This window comes from Neopsephotus bourkii, unplaced genomic scaffold, assembly GCF_033783945.1.
Source record: "Neopsephotus bourkii isolate Nb327-2 ecotype Australia unplaced genomic scaffold, CSIRO-AGI_Nbou_v1 NB_16, whole genome shotgun sequence".
NCBI lineage: Eukaryota > Metazoa > Chordata > Aves > Psittaciformes > Psittacidae > Neopsephotus > Neopsephotus bourkii.
Genome location: NW_026900533.1, coordinates 75633 through 95065, shown reverse-complemented (window position 1 = coordinate 95065; position 19433 = coordinate 75633). Strand labels below are relative to the sequence as shown.

The following is a 19433-nucleotide window of genomic DNA, read 5'->3' as shown; positions in this document are numbered from 1 at the left end:
TGTCCAGCACAGCTCTCCATGTTCTTCCTTGTAAGTTCACTTCCCCAAGTATTTGGGAAAAACAGTCACGCTTCCCAGGCCACCTCCAAGTCAAACTGACTCCACTTGAGGTACGGGAAGCTATTTCGCAAGACAGTACCTCCTATGAAAACAAAGGTTTGCCATTCAAACCCGGGAGAAGTTAGCACAAGTGGCTCATATATCCTTTAATATGACAGGACTAAACTGCAAGAAAAGGGGCTCTCCAGTATCTGAAACCTGCAGCCTGAACCCAGCAATGCCCTGAGATGCATGTGGAAGATGAATGCAGGTGACACGTATCTGTGCTGCAGTCAGTGTGCATCTAAACCATCCTGAAGTCTACAGCCACCATCCAGGGTGCTCACACAACGTAGGATCAGAGCTGGTCCAGACCCTCTCTGAAGGGAGAGTCCCAGCTTGCCCACTGTCAAAGTGTACATTCAGGCACCCATTGCATGCTGCTTGAGCTATGCAGGGGCAGCAGCAACTGAGTTCCCAGCTCTGCTCTTGCTAAGTGCAGTGAAGATGCTTTGCACTGAAGCTAGAATCAAGTGATGGCCCATCACACCAGTGGAAAATACATAGATGGAGACTCGGTGGCTAGAGTCCGTCCTGATCACCCCATGCAGGCACAACTCCCGAGTCCTTATGTTTATGCTAACACGATGTGTTGCAGAAAACTTGTCTGGAGGTGACCAACAATGTAAGCACTATCATGAGCTCATGGGTTTTTGTTTTCCAAAGCCAATCCCTTTCAGCATTCCCAAGCAAAGAGCTTTTCCCCAGGGTTTGCCCACTTCAAATACCCTCTCCCTCATGGAGATCTATTCAAGTTTTCTACTATCAGTATTCAGTTGGGTGTCACAACTCCTTCTCTTCGTTCATTATGCAGACAGGTAGAGTTATCAGCCCCCAAAAGTAAGAACGAGGCCAATTTGCTTGGGATACTCTTTCTCCTATATTCAAAGCAGTCAATGGTACCCGAGTTGGGTACATATTGTACACAGCTTGAACACACTCCCTCGAGGGCATCAGGATCTGCCCTCAGATGACTATCAACACTCCCAGTGACATTAGCCTGGATTTCAGAAAACAGAAATTGGCACTTTATACTTTCAATTTTCCTTCAATACACTAACATCTTAATAATGTCTGTGATCTTTTTCTCCTGATATCTGAATCCCTTAAATGCTTATTAGAGTAATTAGCCTTCATGATACTGCAATCAAATCAGGCATCTGCTCAGAACTGGCCTTTTCTGTGATCCCAGAGAACCATGAACATGGCACAACCTCCTGTCATTAGCAGCATTCGTGCTGTGCAGATTTAGGCATTTGACAAGAGAACTAGGCAATTGTGTGTGTAGTGCAAGAAGTAAATTCTTTCCTGAAACACGTGATAATAAACCAGTACTTTGGCTGTGTGAAACTGCTTACAGCAAAAGTTCAATTATGATACAGTAAGAGTGACAAAACACATGAGAAAGGAACGTGCATGTAGACAGCAGAGAGGAGACAAGTTAACACAGGGCAGCAAGTCCTTTGCTGTGCCGGATCATGATGAGACCTGCAACGAAGTCAAGGATCTGCTGCTATTTTTTAAATGTGATCTTAACCTCACTATTTTTGCAGTGCAAAGTTTGTGAAAATCATTGCTGTTAGAGGAGCCTACTGCTTTTTAATGTTTATTTCTTAAATCCTGTTTATAGAGAAGTTGAGACTACTCAAACCCCTGTTTGATTGTACAAAAATAAAGATTAAAACATGCTTTTCAATGCTATGTACAGCAGGTTAGCAGGGCAATAATCCATTCATTCTTAGCAAGGGAATACTAGCATCTTTCTCTACAGCAACTGGAAGTTACACCATTTATTCAATCTGATTGGAAAATCCCCATGTTTCTGACATCACTCTTACAAAAGAAATATTGCTTGATCAGTTTTCATGGCACAGAGGCTGTTAGTCACTCGCACTGACAAAATATGGTCAAAATCATCCTGGTCACGAGGCTGACTTCAGTGCTTTGCAGGCAGCCACAGGCAGCATCTGCCTGCCTCTTGTGTAAGGCAAGACCTGCTACTGCAAACACAAATCCCTCTGGATGGCCCTCGGCTTGCCAAAGATCAACTGTGGGATGCCATATGGAACACAAGCACATCAACAGACAAGAAATTGTTTCCCAGATAGGGTATTTTGAAATTCAACAAAGGCAAGTGCATGGTCCTGAACCTGGGGAGGAATAACCCCATGCGCAAGACAAGCTGGGGGTGACCTGCTGGAAAGCATCTCTGCAGACAGGGTCATGGGGGTCCCATTGGACAACAGGCTGTCCATGAGCCAGCAATGTGCCCTTGTGGCCAAGAAGGCCAATGGTGTCCTGGCTGCATTAGGAAGAGCAGGTCAAACGAGGTGATCTTCCCCCTCTTCTCAACCCTGTTGAGGCCTCACCTGGAGCACTGTGTCCAGTTCTGGGCTCCCCAGTGCAAGAGAGACATGGAGCTCCTGGAGCAAAGCCAGTGAAGGGCTACTGGAATCATAGAATCATAGAATAGTTAGTGCTGGAAAGGATCTTAAGATCATCTAGTTCCAACTCCCAGATGACTGAGGGTTGGGAGTATCTCTCATATGAGGAAAGGCTGAGGGAGCTGAGCCTATTCAGCCAAAAGAAGATTCAGGTGGGGATCTACCAATGTGTGTAAGAAGGGAGGGTATCAAGAGGCTGGGGCCAGACTCTTCTCAGTGATGCCCAGAGACAGGCCGAGTGGCAACGCACATAAACTATAACACAGGAAGTTCCACCTGAACATGAGGAAGAACTTCTTTACTGTGAGGGTGACCTATTGGGATAGGTTGCCCATAGCGGTTGTGGATTCTCCTTCCCTGGATATATTCAAGATCTACCTGGACACAGTTCTGAGCAACATGCTGTAGGTGACCCTGCTTGAGCAGGGAGGCGGCATTAGATGAGCCCAGCGTGGTCCCTTCCAACCTCAACCATTCTGTGATTCTGTGATTCTCCTTCAAGGAGCCATTTGACAGTATTGGAGTACCACAGCCCTGCTGTCACCTGCCCTAAGTGAAATAAGAGGATTTCATTCAGTGTCTAAAAAGCACAAATAAAGTCTGTCACAGGTAGAGAAGAGGAAAGACAAAGGCATTATCAAATCACTTTTACATGAACTGGCCCAGTATGATGATCAGATAAATCCAGCAAACAACTGCTGAGGAAAGTCCTGGCCAATATGAGCTGGCAATCAGTACAGTGATGAGAAAAGCCTTGATGGCAATGCAGAGTTTGGAGGTAAACAAAAAAGGTATCTATTCAGCTCTAAGGCAGGAGCAGACTCCCACTTATCATTGGTGACAATTCACACAGGCTGCTCTCACAAGCCTCCAAGTATAGGCACTCAACAGCCTCCCTGTATATAAATATGTCCAAGCTTAATTTGCCTTATACAGGAAATCTTCTTTACCACAAGTCAAGCCAATTACTCCTTACCATCTCCCCAGTGGACACAGAGAACAACAGTTTATTCCCCCCTTTTTTACAGCAGTCTTTAAATGGACAAGAAAATGTTGCTCCTTTCTCTGTTTTCCCAACCCAACAAAACCAGCTACTTCAACTGTTGCTTCCAGGTCCTGCTCTTCCAACCTTCACCATTCCTGTCCTTCAAATTCAGCCCTTCCCTGCTGCTGCACACACATGGTATCAGACCACCTCTAGGCACTAGCAGACCAGAGTTACAACCTCCTCTAACTTATATTCCTGCTAATAATCAGAATGACACATGTCTTTGTACAATGGTATTGTACTGCTGGCCATTGGCAGCGATCTGATATATTCTTCCCTTCTGGCAACCTACTGCCTATCCAGTCATCCCATTTTGTATCTGAGCATTTAATTTCCCCTTTCTAAACACAGTATTTGCTCTTGTCTTTATTGAATTTCATCACATTGATTTTGGGTTCTACTTTCAATTTATCAAGATAATTTTGAACATAATCATGTCCTGCAAAGTGCCTTGTCCTCCCAAAGGGGCTTCCCTATTCTGTAATCGGAGTTGTTAATGAAAGTATTGATCAAAAGAAGACCAGGACTGACAGCTGGATCTCACTTGAAGAATCTTTAGAGTCTGACAGCAAGCTCTGCATAAGTGCTCTTTGAGCATACTGCCTGAGCCATCTGAGCAGGCTCTTTATGTATTTTGCCTAATTCATATTTCTCTAATTTGGTTATGAATATGTCACTGTGTGAGTCTGGATCGAAAGATTTAGTAAAGTCAAGATGGATAGAGGTGATAACCTTAACTGCTTCCTCCTTCTTCATGAGGACCATTTCTCTGAAACAGAAGAAATTATACTGGCTTGACAATTTATTCTGGACAAATCCATGTTGGCTTCTCTGAATCATCTTATTATCTGGACACTTACAAACAGTTTTGCCATTTGTTCCACTGTTTTCCCAGTCATCAGATGCATCTGGCTAGCAAATAATTCCCTGGGACCAACCCTACTATTTTCCTGCAGTTATTTTTTCACTTCTTCGGGTCCTTTGAGACCTTTCCTCCTTTTCATGGCCATGCTTCTCGTGCAGCCCAGAGTGCAGCCTGATGCACTTCTGTGCTATCACACACACTTTGTGTGCTCCTGTGGCTGGCTTCAGCTGCCTCTAACCTGGATGAATCATCCAGACACTGGTACACTGCCCATGCCACTATTCTTGTATGCAAGGACAGTCCCTTTGAGGGAAGCACCCACAGAAACCCCTTTTGCCAGACATTTGCTCTTCAGCATCACTGAAAAATGTTTTAGGATTGATGACAGCAGACTTTATATGTATCATATTCCAGTCTGCCCACATCACACATGAATGTGTGTGAGTCCACAAGGAAAAGCAGAATGATGCTTCCCTTCATCCACGCCCCAGAGCACATCCTATCCCTGAGTCTGAGTCAAGGTACTTAATCAGCTCAGATGCCATAAATGGACTTGCACATAAACATCTGCCTCTGCTTAAAATGCAGGATAGATGTAGCCCAAAACCTCTCAAAAATGCTTGTTAGTGGTTTGAAATTGCTCTGTTCTTTAAGTACTCCAGGGTACATTTAAGCTGATCTTGCTGATGAACAAGGGCTTGTCTTATTTAAATATTCTTTAACATGCTCTTTGCCTATCCTGACCTGTGCTTTCATTCTCTTTTTACATTAATCATACTAAGCAGCCACTTATTGTAAGATTAAACAATACAGCATCAAATATTTCATGCTCCTCTACCACTCACTATTAGCTGAAAGTTTTCTTTATTAATAAGCCTATACTCTTCATTCGTTTAACTTCTAATACACTTACCAAATATTTTCCCCTTCTGTTTTATGACCCAAGATAATCACAGCTCATTTTGCACTTCCACCTTATTAGTTTGTGCTTTTCTCTAATACTCAGCTTTAGACACATGTCTGTACTTAAGAAGTTTCTTCACAGCTCACTGTCATGCTCTAAATACAGCTGTATGGGCACCTCTTAGAGAGCTTGCCATTCTGCCCAGCCCTGTAGCTCAGGGAGTTTGCCCATCTGGCTCCATAGCTGAACTGAGCCACAGTGTCTTGCAGGAGGCCAGCTGTACATCACAGCAGCACAAGTGCTTCCCAGCCCCTCTGGGCTTTCCCAGCCACCCGATTTTCCCCATACCTTGGGCACAAAGGGCTAAGAAGAGAGGTTTTGACATTTGTTACACTCACACTGGCTGGAGGCTTTTACTCAAGGCTTTCCACTGGCAAGCACCTGCTCCTTGAACGAGCATACAAACACAGTGATGGAATCAGCCCCCAGCTTGCTCTAGCTGTGCCTGCCTTGTGACCCACTGTTAAAACCATATTTCCTCAATCTCTATGCACAAGCCTGTGTCAAAGCAAAGCACCATCGAAGCTATTTTATCAAGGCAGAAGAGATGAACCTGTGCTATGATACAGCAAGCTCTCATGAATGCAGTTTGGCCACATCCATCAGACGATCTGCAGGTCACCAGCTGACAGATGAACACAATGGGATGCTTGCAAAGGCAGACAGACCAGACTCCAACCAAGAGTGCCCTTCTAGTCCTGGATGTGTTAGTCCAGTGGCAAGCACCTTTGGTCTGTGTAAAAGATTTTCTCCACTTTGCTGCTGTCCTGTTTTTCAGTCTGCCTCAGCATCATGCTGAGGGCTCATGCCGAAGTGCTGATCTACAATAAAATGCTCCATAGGTCACATCTTCCAGAGCCAGACTGATCTCCCCTGTGCTCTGGTGTGAATATTCTCCTGGACTCCCCTACAGCAGCATCTGATTTGAGCTAGGAAACAGTTCTCATTTCTTCCCTCTGTCACCTCCAAATGTGTTTCTTGTTCGTTCCTGCCAGCAACTTTCAGCAGATTGGCATCCGGAAACATCAAGTCATTATCAGCAGAGAAGAAATCTTTCACATTCTCCTCCTGTCAAAGACAAATTGCTGGGGTTTTTGTTGTTTATTCTCTTCCCTCTGTCCCTTGCCTCTGCTGTTTGCCTGAGGGATCTGCTGTAGTGAAATTCCCCTAAGACAGTTAACTCATCCTGAGTCTGGTGACTTCCTGTTTTGCTGGAGCAAATCATTTGTCCCTTCTTGCTCCTGAGACGAAATAGTGCTCCTACGACAAAGTCCTCAAAATGCCATCCGTCAGGAACACTGCCAGCTATTCTCCATTTGATGCTTACCATGAACCCCAGCCTGGCACCATAAGCGGCCCTTACCACTTGAGGATCCTCAGCCTGGTATCAGAAGTGAAGCCAAGGCTAGGCACCTGGAGGGATACATGCAAAAAGGAAGACTGCTCTCCTGCAGTCAGTCACAGGAATCCCCTCAGAATTATTCAGTTGGTTACCCAGGAAGCAGAGACCACTTCACCCACATGCAAAGCATCTCCAGCATCAGTCTTTGTGCTGCAAGAGACAAGGAAAGCAAATCTTAGAGGTGAGGAGCAGGGCAGTGTCTGGAGTCCCCAGTGCTATCTTAGACAGCAGTATAAGTTATCCTATGTGGAGGTGGGAAGAAGAAAGACGTAAAGCTTCACTCTTTACCAAAAAAGTGAGCTAAATTCAGATGATTCATTTTGACTGGAGGCAATAATGAATTTTTTAAAGAACTATGGTGAGTCCAGACTGCTTACTCTGAGATTTAGGTGAAAGCAGCCAAGTTAGCTTCTTTGGCTAAGTCTATACTCAGGGGAAAAGGAGCTCCTGGGTCCTGGTTGCACTTTGGTCAGACAATACCACTGTGGCAGGAGCAGATTTGGCTGTGCCCTCGCTGCAAGTGGGTCTGGTCAACCTGCAAAAGTAAACCTTGGCAGGCAGGCAAGGAGGACCCATGGTAAACCCCAGTTGATCTCTCACTGAGGGAGACCAGAGCCTTGAGGTGACCACCATGCCTGTCCTGGAGTCAGGATGATAAGGTACAGCATAAAGGGGTCCTGCCCTGTGGTGCATGCTCAGAAAAAGAGATTGCTGGTTTGTATCAGGGCTTTTCTGTCTATTACACTGCAAAACAGACAGCATTTCTGCTCTGGAACACCTACCAAGAATGAAAGATCTCCAAAAACATAAGAGTTTTGGACAGCACTGTCATAGAAGATGTTTGATTTTGTTCTCAGAAGCCCTTTTTTGAAAGCCTAGTCCCTATCCCCATCTGCATTCCTGAGCTTTAGACACAGAGTCAGTAAAAGCACAGCAAATGAATGAATCCAGACACAGCTGAAGAGTAGCTGCCATCCCAGAGACAAATAACCAGCCTGCCATAAGGGGAATGCTGGGCTGCCATTGTCAGACTCGAGAGCCTTTGTGCATCCAGAAACTTCATGGAGAAAAACAGCCCTCATGAGTTGGAGGGCACTGCCTGAGACCCCTGTATGGGGAAGAAATTGGACACTCTCTTTTGAAGGGCAAGTGACTTTTTGGGCCAGGATGACAGTGCTTGTATGGAATCAAAGTCAGATAGCCCAGAAAGATTCATCTGAGCCTCTGCCTCTTAGACCCCATTTATTGTTTGCAAAGAGGAAGGCAGCTCCCACAGCAAACCATAGGTAAAGCAGAAGTATTAATACATGCCTTCTTCCAGTGCCATATAAAAGGCAAGCTGTAACTAGACACTTGACAATACGTACTTGAAGGAGTACAGCCCAGAACTGCTGATACATCCAACTCTGCAAGGCCTCTTGAAATTCAACCTAGGGTGCTTAAGTGAGCAGCAGAAGCAATTGCTGAATCACTGGGAATTGTCTATGAGAACTGGAGGTCAGAAATGGTCCTGGAAGATAGGAACAGGGAAAAAATGCCTCCAGAAAACCCAAAACAAAACCTGTCTGGAAGGACAGGTTAAAGGTCTATGGAGCAATCAGCCTAATGCTGAACTTTCAAAGCTGGAACAAAGTATTAAGACATCCATATGTATGTACTGGGTAAAAAGATAAGGAACAGTGAATATGGGCTTGTCAAGGAAAGATCTTGTCAAACAGAATTTATTTCCTTCCTTGGCAGAGTAATGGATCTAAGGATTAGAGGGAAGGAGTGGATGTTATTTACCTTTAATTTTGCAAGGCTTTTACCATACTCCCTTTGATGTTTTCCGAAGCAAGCTAAGAAAAGAAGGTCTATATGGAATTACTGTGAAATGGATGAGTGACTGAAAATGAATTTTCAAGAGAAATCAGCAATTTCCTGACCACTTGAGAGAATAGCTCTAGATGGTTCCTACAAGGGACTGTCCTGGATCCAGTTCTATTCAATATTTTCATTAGCAGCTTGCACAGTGGATTGCAGAATACACAATTTGATACAGAGAATTCTGTTAGCATCAAGACACAAAGCTACTTGGACAAACTAGAGGCACAGTCTGAAAACAATAAGGTGAAATATGGTACAGACAAGTGCAAAGGGACACAGACAGGAAGAAGAAACCATATAAACATGGAGAAATTTGTGAATTTCTGGCTAATTGACAGCAGTGCAGAAAAGGATTAGAGTCTGGTGCTGGAATCAGCAATGTGATACTGCTGGAGGGGTGGGAGAATTACAGAAAACCTTTTCAAATGCATTAAGGGGTGTGTACTATCTAAGACATAGTAGGTAATGACTTACCCAGTCATTAGTCAGTAGCAGTCATTACCTACTATGTCAGTACCTACTTCACATCCCTGCTGGTGAAGACAGCTAGGCTGCTCAATCTCATCTTGAAGAAAGCACTTCAGGAATAACTGTGTGATAACTTCTGTGATGGCATCGTGGGAAGAAGAGGACATTCTCAGTGCTTCTGCCAGGTCTCATTTCTGTGATCCATGAGCAGAATCCCAGAAATTCCCCAGTTTCAGAAAGGAAGGTTCAGTCTGATTTTAAATTCAGTTTCAGCCCTCACGAGTTTACTGCATGTCATGTTCAAACACACTGTTACTGCTTCATTCACTGCAATAGATGAGACTGCTTTGTATAGCAGACAAGTCTTCTGAGTGTGAGTAAAAGCTGACAGAGAGATAAAAATAAATATTACTTTGATTTACATATATATATAAACTTAAAAATAAATTCATTGAAAAATGTTCCTATCTTAAAATCTGCATTTCCTTTTAAATGCAAATGTTCCAGCTAAGACAGTAAGCTGCAGATAAGGAAGCTGTTAAGCAAAGGAGGGTTCTCAGTGCTATTCTGTTCTTTGTAGAAAAATTGTTGATGTTTTACTGTGAAATCATGCAACAAGACAGAATGATCAGCTTAGGAAGTAAACCTGCCACCATGACAGAAGCCATTAAAGAGATAAGGTCTGCAAGGACTAACTCTTCCTAAAGGGGAGCCAATAATATTTGAAGACGTAGCTGGACTATTTCCATTAAAGAAGAAATGGGTTAGAGAGCTGATGTATGTCAAAATGTTTAAAGATCCCAGCACCTTCCAGTCAGCTTGGGCTTCTTTCATCTCTCTTACACCTTTAATGAGCAACTTCGACCTAAGCTACTTCCTGTCATCTGTATCAGATGTAGGGATTTAGTCAGATGTCTCCTGATTTTACCAACTGCCTTTTTATGTAACACAGCTTTCCTAATAATAAATATGCTGGTTAGGAGCTGGTTAGGGTGGCTGACAGGCTTGGTAACACCAGATAGGCACTGGAAAGACGGCAGCTGCTTCATCTATAGAGAATTTAGGCAGCATCCAAGGCAGTCAGCTTGGCAGGACTGTATCTCACCAAGCTAGGATACAGGAGGAAGAACTCTTCAAAATACTGCTATAATTACCAAAAGCATCTCAAAACACCCTGGAACAGAACACGCAATGCCTGAGTGCTTCAGGAGCAGCCTTTGACCACAGGCCACCAGTCACTTGCATTATGGGCATAAGGCTGGCTGATGGATCTATTCATAGGTACCAGCCAAAACAGGCTTACCCAGTCAAAGATGGCTGCTCTTGCTACAGGCAATAGCAGGAACTTCCCATCTGAAAAATTCACAAATGCTTTCTCTCATCCTAGCAGTGCATGACTACTTGCAAGCTTTGCTACAAGCATTTTGGGGGTTTTCTCCTTTAAAGTCCTTGAAAGTTCCTGATAGCTGGGGAGAAAGAGCTAGATGTGTTCACCACGCACTGTGAAATAAACTCCATTTCACATTTAGCCCCATAAACACTCCTCTTCTGAAAATCACTTCTCTCAGACAACTAGATCAAGTGCCCTCCACTTTCATGGCATCTTCTCGGGTGCATTGATTTTGTGGAGTTAATTTTCTTCATAGTAGCTTGTACAGGGCTATATTTTGGATTTGCAACCAAAACAGTGTTATTAACACAGGGGTATTCTCTTTATTGCTGGCAGTGCTTACAGAGCCAAGGCTTTGTCTGCTCCTCACACCACCCCACTAGTGAGTAGACTGGAGGTGCACAAGGAGTTGGGAGGAGACACAGCTGATCCCAGCTGATCCAAAGGGTATTCCATACCATACAGAGGCATGCTAAGTATATAAAGGTGGGGGAAGAAGAAGGAAAGGGGTTTGGAGTGATGGCGCTTGTCTTGGAGTAACCATTACCTGTGATATAGCCCTGTTGTCCTGGAAATGGCTGAACACCTGCCTGACCATGGGAAGTGGTGAATCAATTTCTTGGTTTGCATTGCTTGTTTGAACGGCTTCGCATTACCCACTAAACCACCTTTACCTTGACCTATGCAAACCCAAAGGCAAGTTTTCTTGCCTTTGCTCTTCTGATTCTCTCCCCATCCCACCAGGTAGGGAGTTAGCAAGTGGCTGTGTGTGCTTAGATGCCATTTGGGTTTAAACATGACACTGGGACTCACAGCCCCGGGCACCGCCTCTTGAGTGCCAGTGAACTCAAGGGCACAAAATCAGCAGAGAGAGGCAAAGAATCAGACCACCAGATCACTGTGTTCACACATCACCCACAAATCTGGGGTGCATGAAAATGGCAGCAAAATCTCTCCTACCAGAGAGCACATTTGGTGATACTGGGAGGGACTCAGCATTGAACTGAGCAGAGAGTATGGCTATGGGAGCACAAGTGATGCAGGGCAAAGGCCGAGCCTGGGGCTTGTGCATCACTCATGCTTCAGAGACTCAGATTTATCTGGAGGAAGCAGAGCTCAGCTATAAATAGGACAGGATAAGGCTGGTCCTGCTTTCAGTTTGTTTTTTTTTTCCTGCTGGGATTCTGATGTCAGGCTTCATACAGGATTTTACCAGGAACCTGCTTGCTTGTTTCCCTCAGACCTCTTCCAACTGCAATTTATTAGATTGGTATGTTAACAGCTGAGGAGTGAAGAAACAGACATTAGACTCTTACCTTTTTGTCTCACCAGTGGCCATGTTCCCAAGTTAGATAGATACAGCACGCAGCTGAGCAATGGGTACCAAAGGCCAGCAAAGCTCATGGGTACTTAACCAATTGCAATTCACAGCTCTTGGTTTCAATTCTGGCTGTGCTCATCAAGCAAGGTTTCCAATTTACAGACAAAATATGAAGTTTCGTGCGCTCCGTGTGCAGGGAAAGTAGATACACATGGCAGGCAGGCTCGCATCCAAATCCCCAAGCTGTCTGATGCTGCTAAATCAGAGACAGCATCTGTAATGTGACTGACATAAGATTTCCATCATCACAGGATTGAGTGGGCTTGCAGTAGGGATAGGAAGAGATGGCCCCAGGGCCTGCCAGGTGACGAGGGTCCTGGTTACCACACTAAGCTTTGATAGCTTACTATAGCACCATGAGTGGCCAGCCTCAGGTCCCCACATTTCATTGTATATCTGTGTAACCTTGCTTGCACCATCCCTGCCCAGCTTCCTTCCAGCTCTGCCCTTATCGCTTTTGTCTCTGTTTCATCCTCTTCAGAGAAGCATTCTGTTGTTTCACAGGCTGCATTAGTGCCATTAAGACCCATCTGGTCCATATGCTTTCTACACCCAATCTGAAGATCCAATAATCAGCAGTCACATTTCATAGGACAGAAAAGAAATAAAATTTTTCCACTAAGATCCAACACAATTTTATGATTCCTGTTAAATACTTAGTAAACTTTTGAGACTGCTATAAAGCAATAGAAAAGGATTCAAAGATCCCAGCAACCAAACAAAGCCATTACAAATTCTCTGCCCTTTTAAACCTCAGGCTAGGATTTTCCAAGGCCTTCAGAGACTCTTGAATTTTATAAGTGAAGTTTCCTCCACAAACTATGACCAGTAAGACTAACAGGCAAAGAAAATTATTTATATATTGCTTGCAGACACTAGAAAAGAGACAGCCTGACAAACCACAATAATATGGTTTGGATCTTAAGTAAAAGGAAGGAGGGGGAAAATAACAATACAGCACTCGAGAAGAATGTATTTAGCAAGCAGCAGTGAGAGCAGACTGCAGAAAGGAAGTTCAGCATCTGGATAAAGTACAGAGGGAAGTGCAGCATCAAAGCAGAAAAACCTTGTTTTCAGACAAACGTTACATGAAGTGCAAAAGACATTTTTCAGGAGAATTTCTAACCCACAAGAATCCATACCCAAGGCACAATATAAATAAAAAGCTATAGAAATGGACTCTCCAGAAGGTTCAGTCTGATATTATCTCAAAAAATAAAACACTGAAGTTAAAAGATCAGGGATCTATTGTCAAAGATACTTAGGAATAAGCACTCAGACACTTACCTTGCCTAATGTTAAAGTGGCTCAAAAAGTGCCAAAAGGTTTTGGACAAGGTACAAAGATGCTGCAAAAGATTTTATCCATCATTTCTGCCACAGCGATGTCTTGCACTTTCAGTCACCTCTACTATGCCTAAATGACCCCAAAGCTTCCAGATGAATTTCTGTGGCTCAGCTGAGCCTTTCCAAAAACCAGTAAAACATGACTCTGCTAGAGACAGGATTTCCTCCAGTAGATAAAGCTGCAGTGAGCTCTCACAGAGACAAGGACAACCAGAAAGCTGCCGATCTTGACCCTGTTTCATACAGCAAGCATATGGCAATCCTTCCCAAGCACAGCCCTTCCTGCCCACATATCCCTCCAGGAGAAGACAAGGGAGCAAACACGTCAGATGTTTGTGGGCCACTGAATGTCTCAGTGTCAGGTCCCCAACAGACCAATGCAACTGCTGCTACAACAGCCTGTTGCTGTTTACAGAGTTCAGTGTAAGGAGTGGGACTGCAGCTAAGGACTGCTGCAACAAGGAAGCCCCTGACAAGGTTCCTGGACCCCTAGTGCACCCTTGTAGGTCCATGGATGTTCTTTCCACTCTTCTGTACTTCTGTGCATGTGCTGAACGACTGAAGTGACCTCTCTGGTGAGAATACACTGTCCTCCTTTACTCCTGAAACACTGAGGTTAAACTGTGCCAGGCATGCAATGCAGGGCTGGTAGCAACAAAAAAGCAGTAGAAAGCTGGGGCTGGAAAGTCCTCTATGCAGACACTGAACTGTCCTAGTATGACAGATGCAGTTTTTGTGCATAACTCTAGAGGTTTTGTACTAAATGATTAGCACCATCAGGTTTCTACCCTATTACCCCTTTAGGCTACATTCTCCCACTTGCCAGTTCACGTCCTGGTGCTCCTCATCCTTACCTCAGGTCCAGCATCCTTGGTTTCAGATCTGTGTTACTCTTCTTCCTTCCAAAGATTTCCATTTCTCCTATAAAGTTATCCCCTAACAGTATCCTCTTGGAATTGAATAAGTTTTTTCCACTGAACTATCCCCAACAAATACCTATTTTTCGCTCCATAGCAGTGAAGGTAACAGGAAGGGCGTTGAGCCTGTTCTGAGAAAGCTGATCTTTATTCTGACCTTGATAGCAACATTCTGTCTTTTTCTTGTATTTCCCTTGCATCAAACTCTTTGTCTGAAGCCAAGGGAACAAAGTATTAGATGAAGCTGTAACTTCTCAGAAGCATCCAAGCTGCAAAATCTGTTTGTCTGACTGCAGATGCCAGATTTAGGAGACTGCCCATCATCAGAAATGAAATAATGTGCTGGTGTGACCCTAAAGTGTGGTGAATACAATCAGATTCTTGGAGAGGCCTCCTTTTTTTTTTTCCCTATAGAGCTGTGCCCAGCAGCACAGAGTGGGGTGGAAAACAGCAGGTCACGATGACTTTAAAGGGATTCTGGAACTGAACTCTCATCAGCAAAACAAGACTGCAGTGAGTCTGGGATGGCTTCACGAGCTGCTAAGATTCAGTGCAGACTTATTTAAGGACCTTAGATTAAGTACACAGAAAGTAAAGGTGAAGAAAGGATCACACAATTATAGGATACATTCCAGTGAGCAGGTGTCTTTTCATAAAATCATAGAACGGTTTGGGTTGAAAAGAACTTAAGATCATACAGTTCCACCCCCCTAACACATGGCACAGATGCTTCACGCTAGAGCAGGTTGCTCCAAGCCCTGTCCAGCCTGGCCTTGAATACCCCCAGAGATGGGGCAGCCACGGCTTCTCTGGGCAACCTGTGTAAGGGCCTCAACACCCTTACATAGTGTACAATTTCTTCATTATATACAACCTAAATCTCCCCTGTTTAAGTTTGAACCCGTTACCCCTTGTCCTATCACTACAGTCCCTAATGAAGAGTCCCTCCCCAGCATCCGTATAGCCCCCTTCAGATACTGGAAGGCTGCTATGAGGTCTCCATGCAGCTTCTCTTCAGGCTGAACAGCCCCAACCTTCTCAGCCGATCTTCATACAGGAGGTGCTCCAGTCCCCTGATCATTCTCGTGGCCTCCTCTGGACTTGCTCCAACAGTTCCATGTCCTTTTTATGTTGAGGACACCAGAACTGCACACAATACTCCAAGTGAGGTCTCAGGAGAGCAGAATAAAGGGGCAGGATCACCTCCTTCGACCTGCTGGTCACGCTCCTTTTGATGCAGCCCAGGATACAGTTGGCTTTCTGGGCTGCAAGTGCACACTGCAGCCGGCTCATGCTGATTTTGTCATCGACCAACACCCCCAAGTCCTTCTCTGCAGGGCTGCTCTGAATCTCTTCTCTGCCCAACCTGTAGCTGTGCCTGGGATTGCTCCCACCCAGCTGTAGGACCTTGCACTTGGCATGGTTAAACTTCTTGAGGTTGGCATCAGCCCACCTCACAAGCGTGTCAAGGTCCCTCTGGATGGCATTCCTTCCCTCCAGCGTATCAACCGAACCACACAGCTTGGTGTCATCGGCAGACTTGCTGAAGGCTCACTCGATCGCACTGTCCATGTCACCAACAAAGATGTTGAACAAGATTGGTCCCAACACGAGTTCTTGAGGGACACCACTCGTTGCTGGTCTCCAGCTGGGCATTGAGCCATTGACCACAACTCTTTGTGTGCGGCCATCCAGCCAGTTCTTTATCCACCGAGTGGTCCATTCATCAAATTGATGTCTCTCCAATGTAGAGACAAGAATGTCATGTGGGACAGTGTTGAACACTTTACACAAGTCCAGGTAGATGACATCAACTGCTCTACTGCTGTCCATCAGTTCTGTAGCCCCATCATAGAAGGCCACCAAATTGGTCAGGCAGGATTTCCCCAGCCATGCTGGCTGTCACCAAGCACCTTGTTGATTTTCATGTGCCTTAGCAAGCTTTTCAGGATAATCTGGATCATAGCAGGGTCATGGAGCATGAGCCTGATTGGTCCATAGTTTCCTTAGTCTTCCATTTTCCCCGTCTTGAAAATGGGGGCTATATTTCCCTTTTTCCAGTCATCAGGAGCTTCACCTGACTGCCACGATTTTTCAAATATGATGGCCAGTGGCTTAGCAACTTCATTTGCCAGCTCCTTCAGGACCCGCGGATGGATTTCATCAGGTCCCATGGACTTGTGCACATTTAAGTTCCTAAGATGATCTTGAACCTGACCCTCTCCTACAGTGGCCCTAAAGTCTTTATTCTCACAGTCCCTCCATCTGCCTTCTAAGACTTGAGTGACGTGGTCAGAGCAGAGACTGAGGCAAAGAAGCAGTTGAGAACCTCAGCCTTCTCCAAATCCAGGATAGGTTACTTTTTCTTTTATATGGTTTACATTTGAAATGGAACTTCCACAAGTTTTACTGGAAAACTATTCTGCAAGTGGACACTCCCTCTAGTTTCCTTTGGCAGTTTGCAGGCTATTACCCTCTGCCTTGTCCTTTCTGTCCTACCATGAGCAAATCCTAACCATGTCCTAAACCTGAATGGCATTTGGTGAAGACTTATCAAGTGGTGGCCACCCCTTTCTCCCCCCTTATATTCATACCATGCATGAATACAAGGTAGAAAAGTATTCTTTCAGGATGCCATCTGAATCTCCATGGTATCAGCTCCTTAGGGAGGCCAGATCATCTGCAGTAAATTAACAATGAACCAAGCTGCTTTTCTAACCAGTGATCTCTCCATAGCAATTCCAAACCACGCTGTGCACATGGACATCTGACCCATCTGAAATTTGCTGTATGCACAGCCAAAGGAAATGTTCTGTTTGCAGATCTTAGTGTTAACACTGCAGCGGGAATTTAACCAGTAATTGCGATGGTGAGCTAGTAAAAGAAAATGTATTTCCACCCGTCTGCAGCAGTCATGGCTCTGCATCAGTGCCAGCAGGAAGCAGAAATAACGTCCTTTTGGTTTGATGTGAAAGTAAACTAGAAGCACACAGTGGAAACAAATGTGTTGGAGATGTGTTTTAGGAGGGATTGAACAGCAGAAACAAACTGTCATGCAACAGATAGTTTCAGTTATCAATCTTTGTTTCTGAACAGTTCCAGCTTCAAAATGCTTCCAACCTAAAATATTTAGTATATCCCAGTGATAAAAGGTAAGAAAAAAACCATTCTTCTCAGCTGTAAATAAACTATAGTCATCATATTTTTTTTTAAAGAAAGGAGACATGAAAAACAAAGCACAAAGGCTGGAAAAGGGAGAAGGTCTATGCTGAGAGAACTTAACCAGCAGAGTGTCACTTCTCCCCAGAGAATACTGCTTTTGTGGGCTCTGGGAGTCAAGGTTTAGCCATGTTGTTTCACTTTGGCCATGTTCATTGAGATCCAGAGCAAAGCCCTGGGACTGAGCCATTACCCTGTCCAGGGACTTGCTTTCTAGGAGCACTATGGCTGAAGATGACGGGGCTGTGAGGATTTTGTTGACTGAATTTATTGACCTGGGAGACCATTTCTGGCTCTATATTCCTCTAAGACCAAAGGTTTCAGTGATGTATATGCACTACATGCATATACATTCATCTGTCTATGTATGTGTTTATTCCTTTTTGGGTTTGGACCTTAATTGTTTGGTAGTAAGAAGTTAGAAATGTGTACTTTAGAACAAGCAGAATTTTACATTATTTACAATGCAGTAGCACTTAATACATGGAAGACAATTTCAAAACCTATGAGTAGCCATTGCTATGCTCTTTAAAAATATAGGGAGCAGTATCAGGAAGACAAACTCATTCTTAGGTAACAGAATTAGAAAATTTATATTATTCTAACTTGCTCTTAATAATGGGCTATGTTACATCAGCTTTCTTTTATACAAACTTACTGAGATATTACTAAGTCACTGAAAATGAAATAGCACAAGAAAAGAACTGTCAGTCTGTTTTACTCATTTCCCATTTTGCTTCCCTTGTGAAAGGGTTGTATTGTTTCAAAAAAAAGGAGCCAGGCAGTCCGGAGAACAAAGGCTCCTAATTGTTCAGGAGAACATTGTTACATTCCTAATTGATCTTCAAAGTCATGGACTTGCAGTGTCTATAAAAGTGAGGACTGCACAGAGTGGTCTAGACAAAGACCAGGCTCCAGACTAGTTGGGGTCTTGGTGGGGGAGAATAGAGCATCTTTGAACTTAATATGGGAAATGAGGCATCACTTTCTAGAATCATTTAATGTTGAATGAAGAATAACAATCTCATGTCTCAAACTAACAGATAGTCCATGCCGCTTTTCCTCCCATCAAATGAAATAAAAACCTTACTAAACCTTTTGGCTGATATTGACAAATACCTACAGTTCTGATTTTTCCCAACAAGTTTTTCTCCTGATTGCTCTGCAATCTTACTAACCTTAATCACTAGTTTTGTAGCAAGCAAAAAACTGTAATGTTTACTAAAAATACCAGTACCTTATTGCAGAAGAAAACCAAGAATAATGATTCTTAGCACTCAGCCTTTGGAAATAAAACAAACAAGCAGGAACTGAAGTCTGCTCATACCTATATCTATCCATACCCATGAACCAGTTTGTCTCCTTTTCAGAGCTATCTCCCTAGACCACCTTATGATTTTTTTCATCTCTGAGCCACTTTGCTGCCAAGTGGTACATGTAAATCTATCTCTAAAAACCCTGTACAGAACTGCCTGGAGTGCTGAACATACCTGCTTCTGGTCTTTAACACCCCTTAAGCACACTCTGTTCTTCCCACTATCATCTGGGGCACAAATGATCTGGAATTCTGGCGTCACTATACTGTGCAGAAACAAATGTTGACCTTCAAGTATCATGCTGAAGCAAGACCATGAAAAGCTGCACATAGGACTTAGTGTTTTTTCAGGCTTTTATACTGGAAACCTAAGTGGCAATGGGAGAAGACTGGAATTCTTTGTGTGCCTAACAAACTGTATTATGATAACAACCCATAGCTGGGGTACCATATTAACCTGAAGAGCTGAAAATGTTTGCTAGAGGAAAAGCTTCAGACAGACAAGCAACAAACAGAAAATTCAGGTCTTTTCTGAAATGTTACATTTGCATAACCTCTTTGTTTATAGCAAGCGCCCGTCTTGCTCTTGGCATATTTCACATTCATCTGCAGTCCCATCAGGATCCCTTGATTTCTTGGACTTCTATTGGAAGATGCAATAACAAGGAGCCATGGCTGGGGGACAATCCATGCATGGTGTGTGCCAAAG

The 19433-nt window shown here is 44.0% G+C and overlaps 1 protein-coding gene across 1 annotated transcript in view; it reads right to left on the bottom strand.

Moving 5' to 3' along the window:
- DNAI1 (dynein axonemal intermediate chain 1) overlaps nt 1-19433 on the bottom strand; it is a 125863-nt gene that overhangs the window by 32578 nt on the left and 73852 nt on the right. The gene's annotated exons all lie outside the window — the stretch shown is intronic.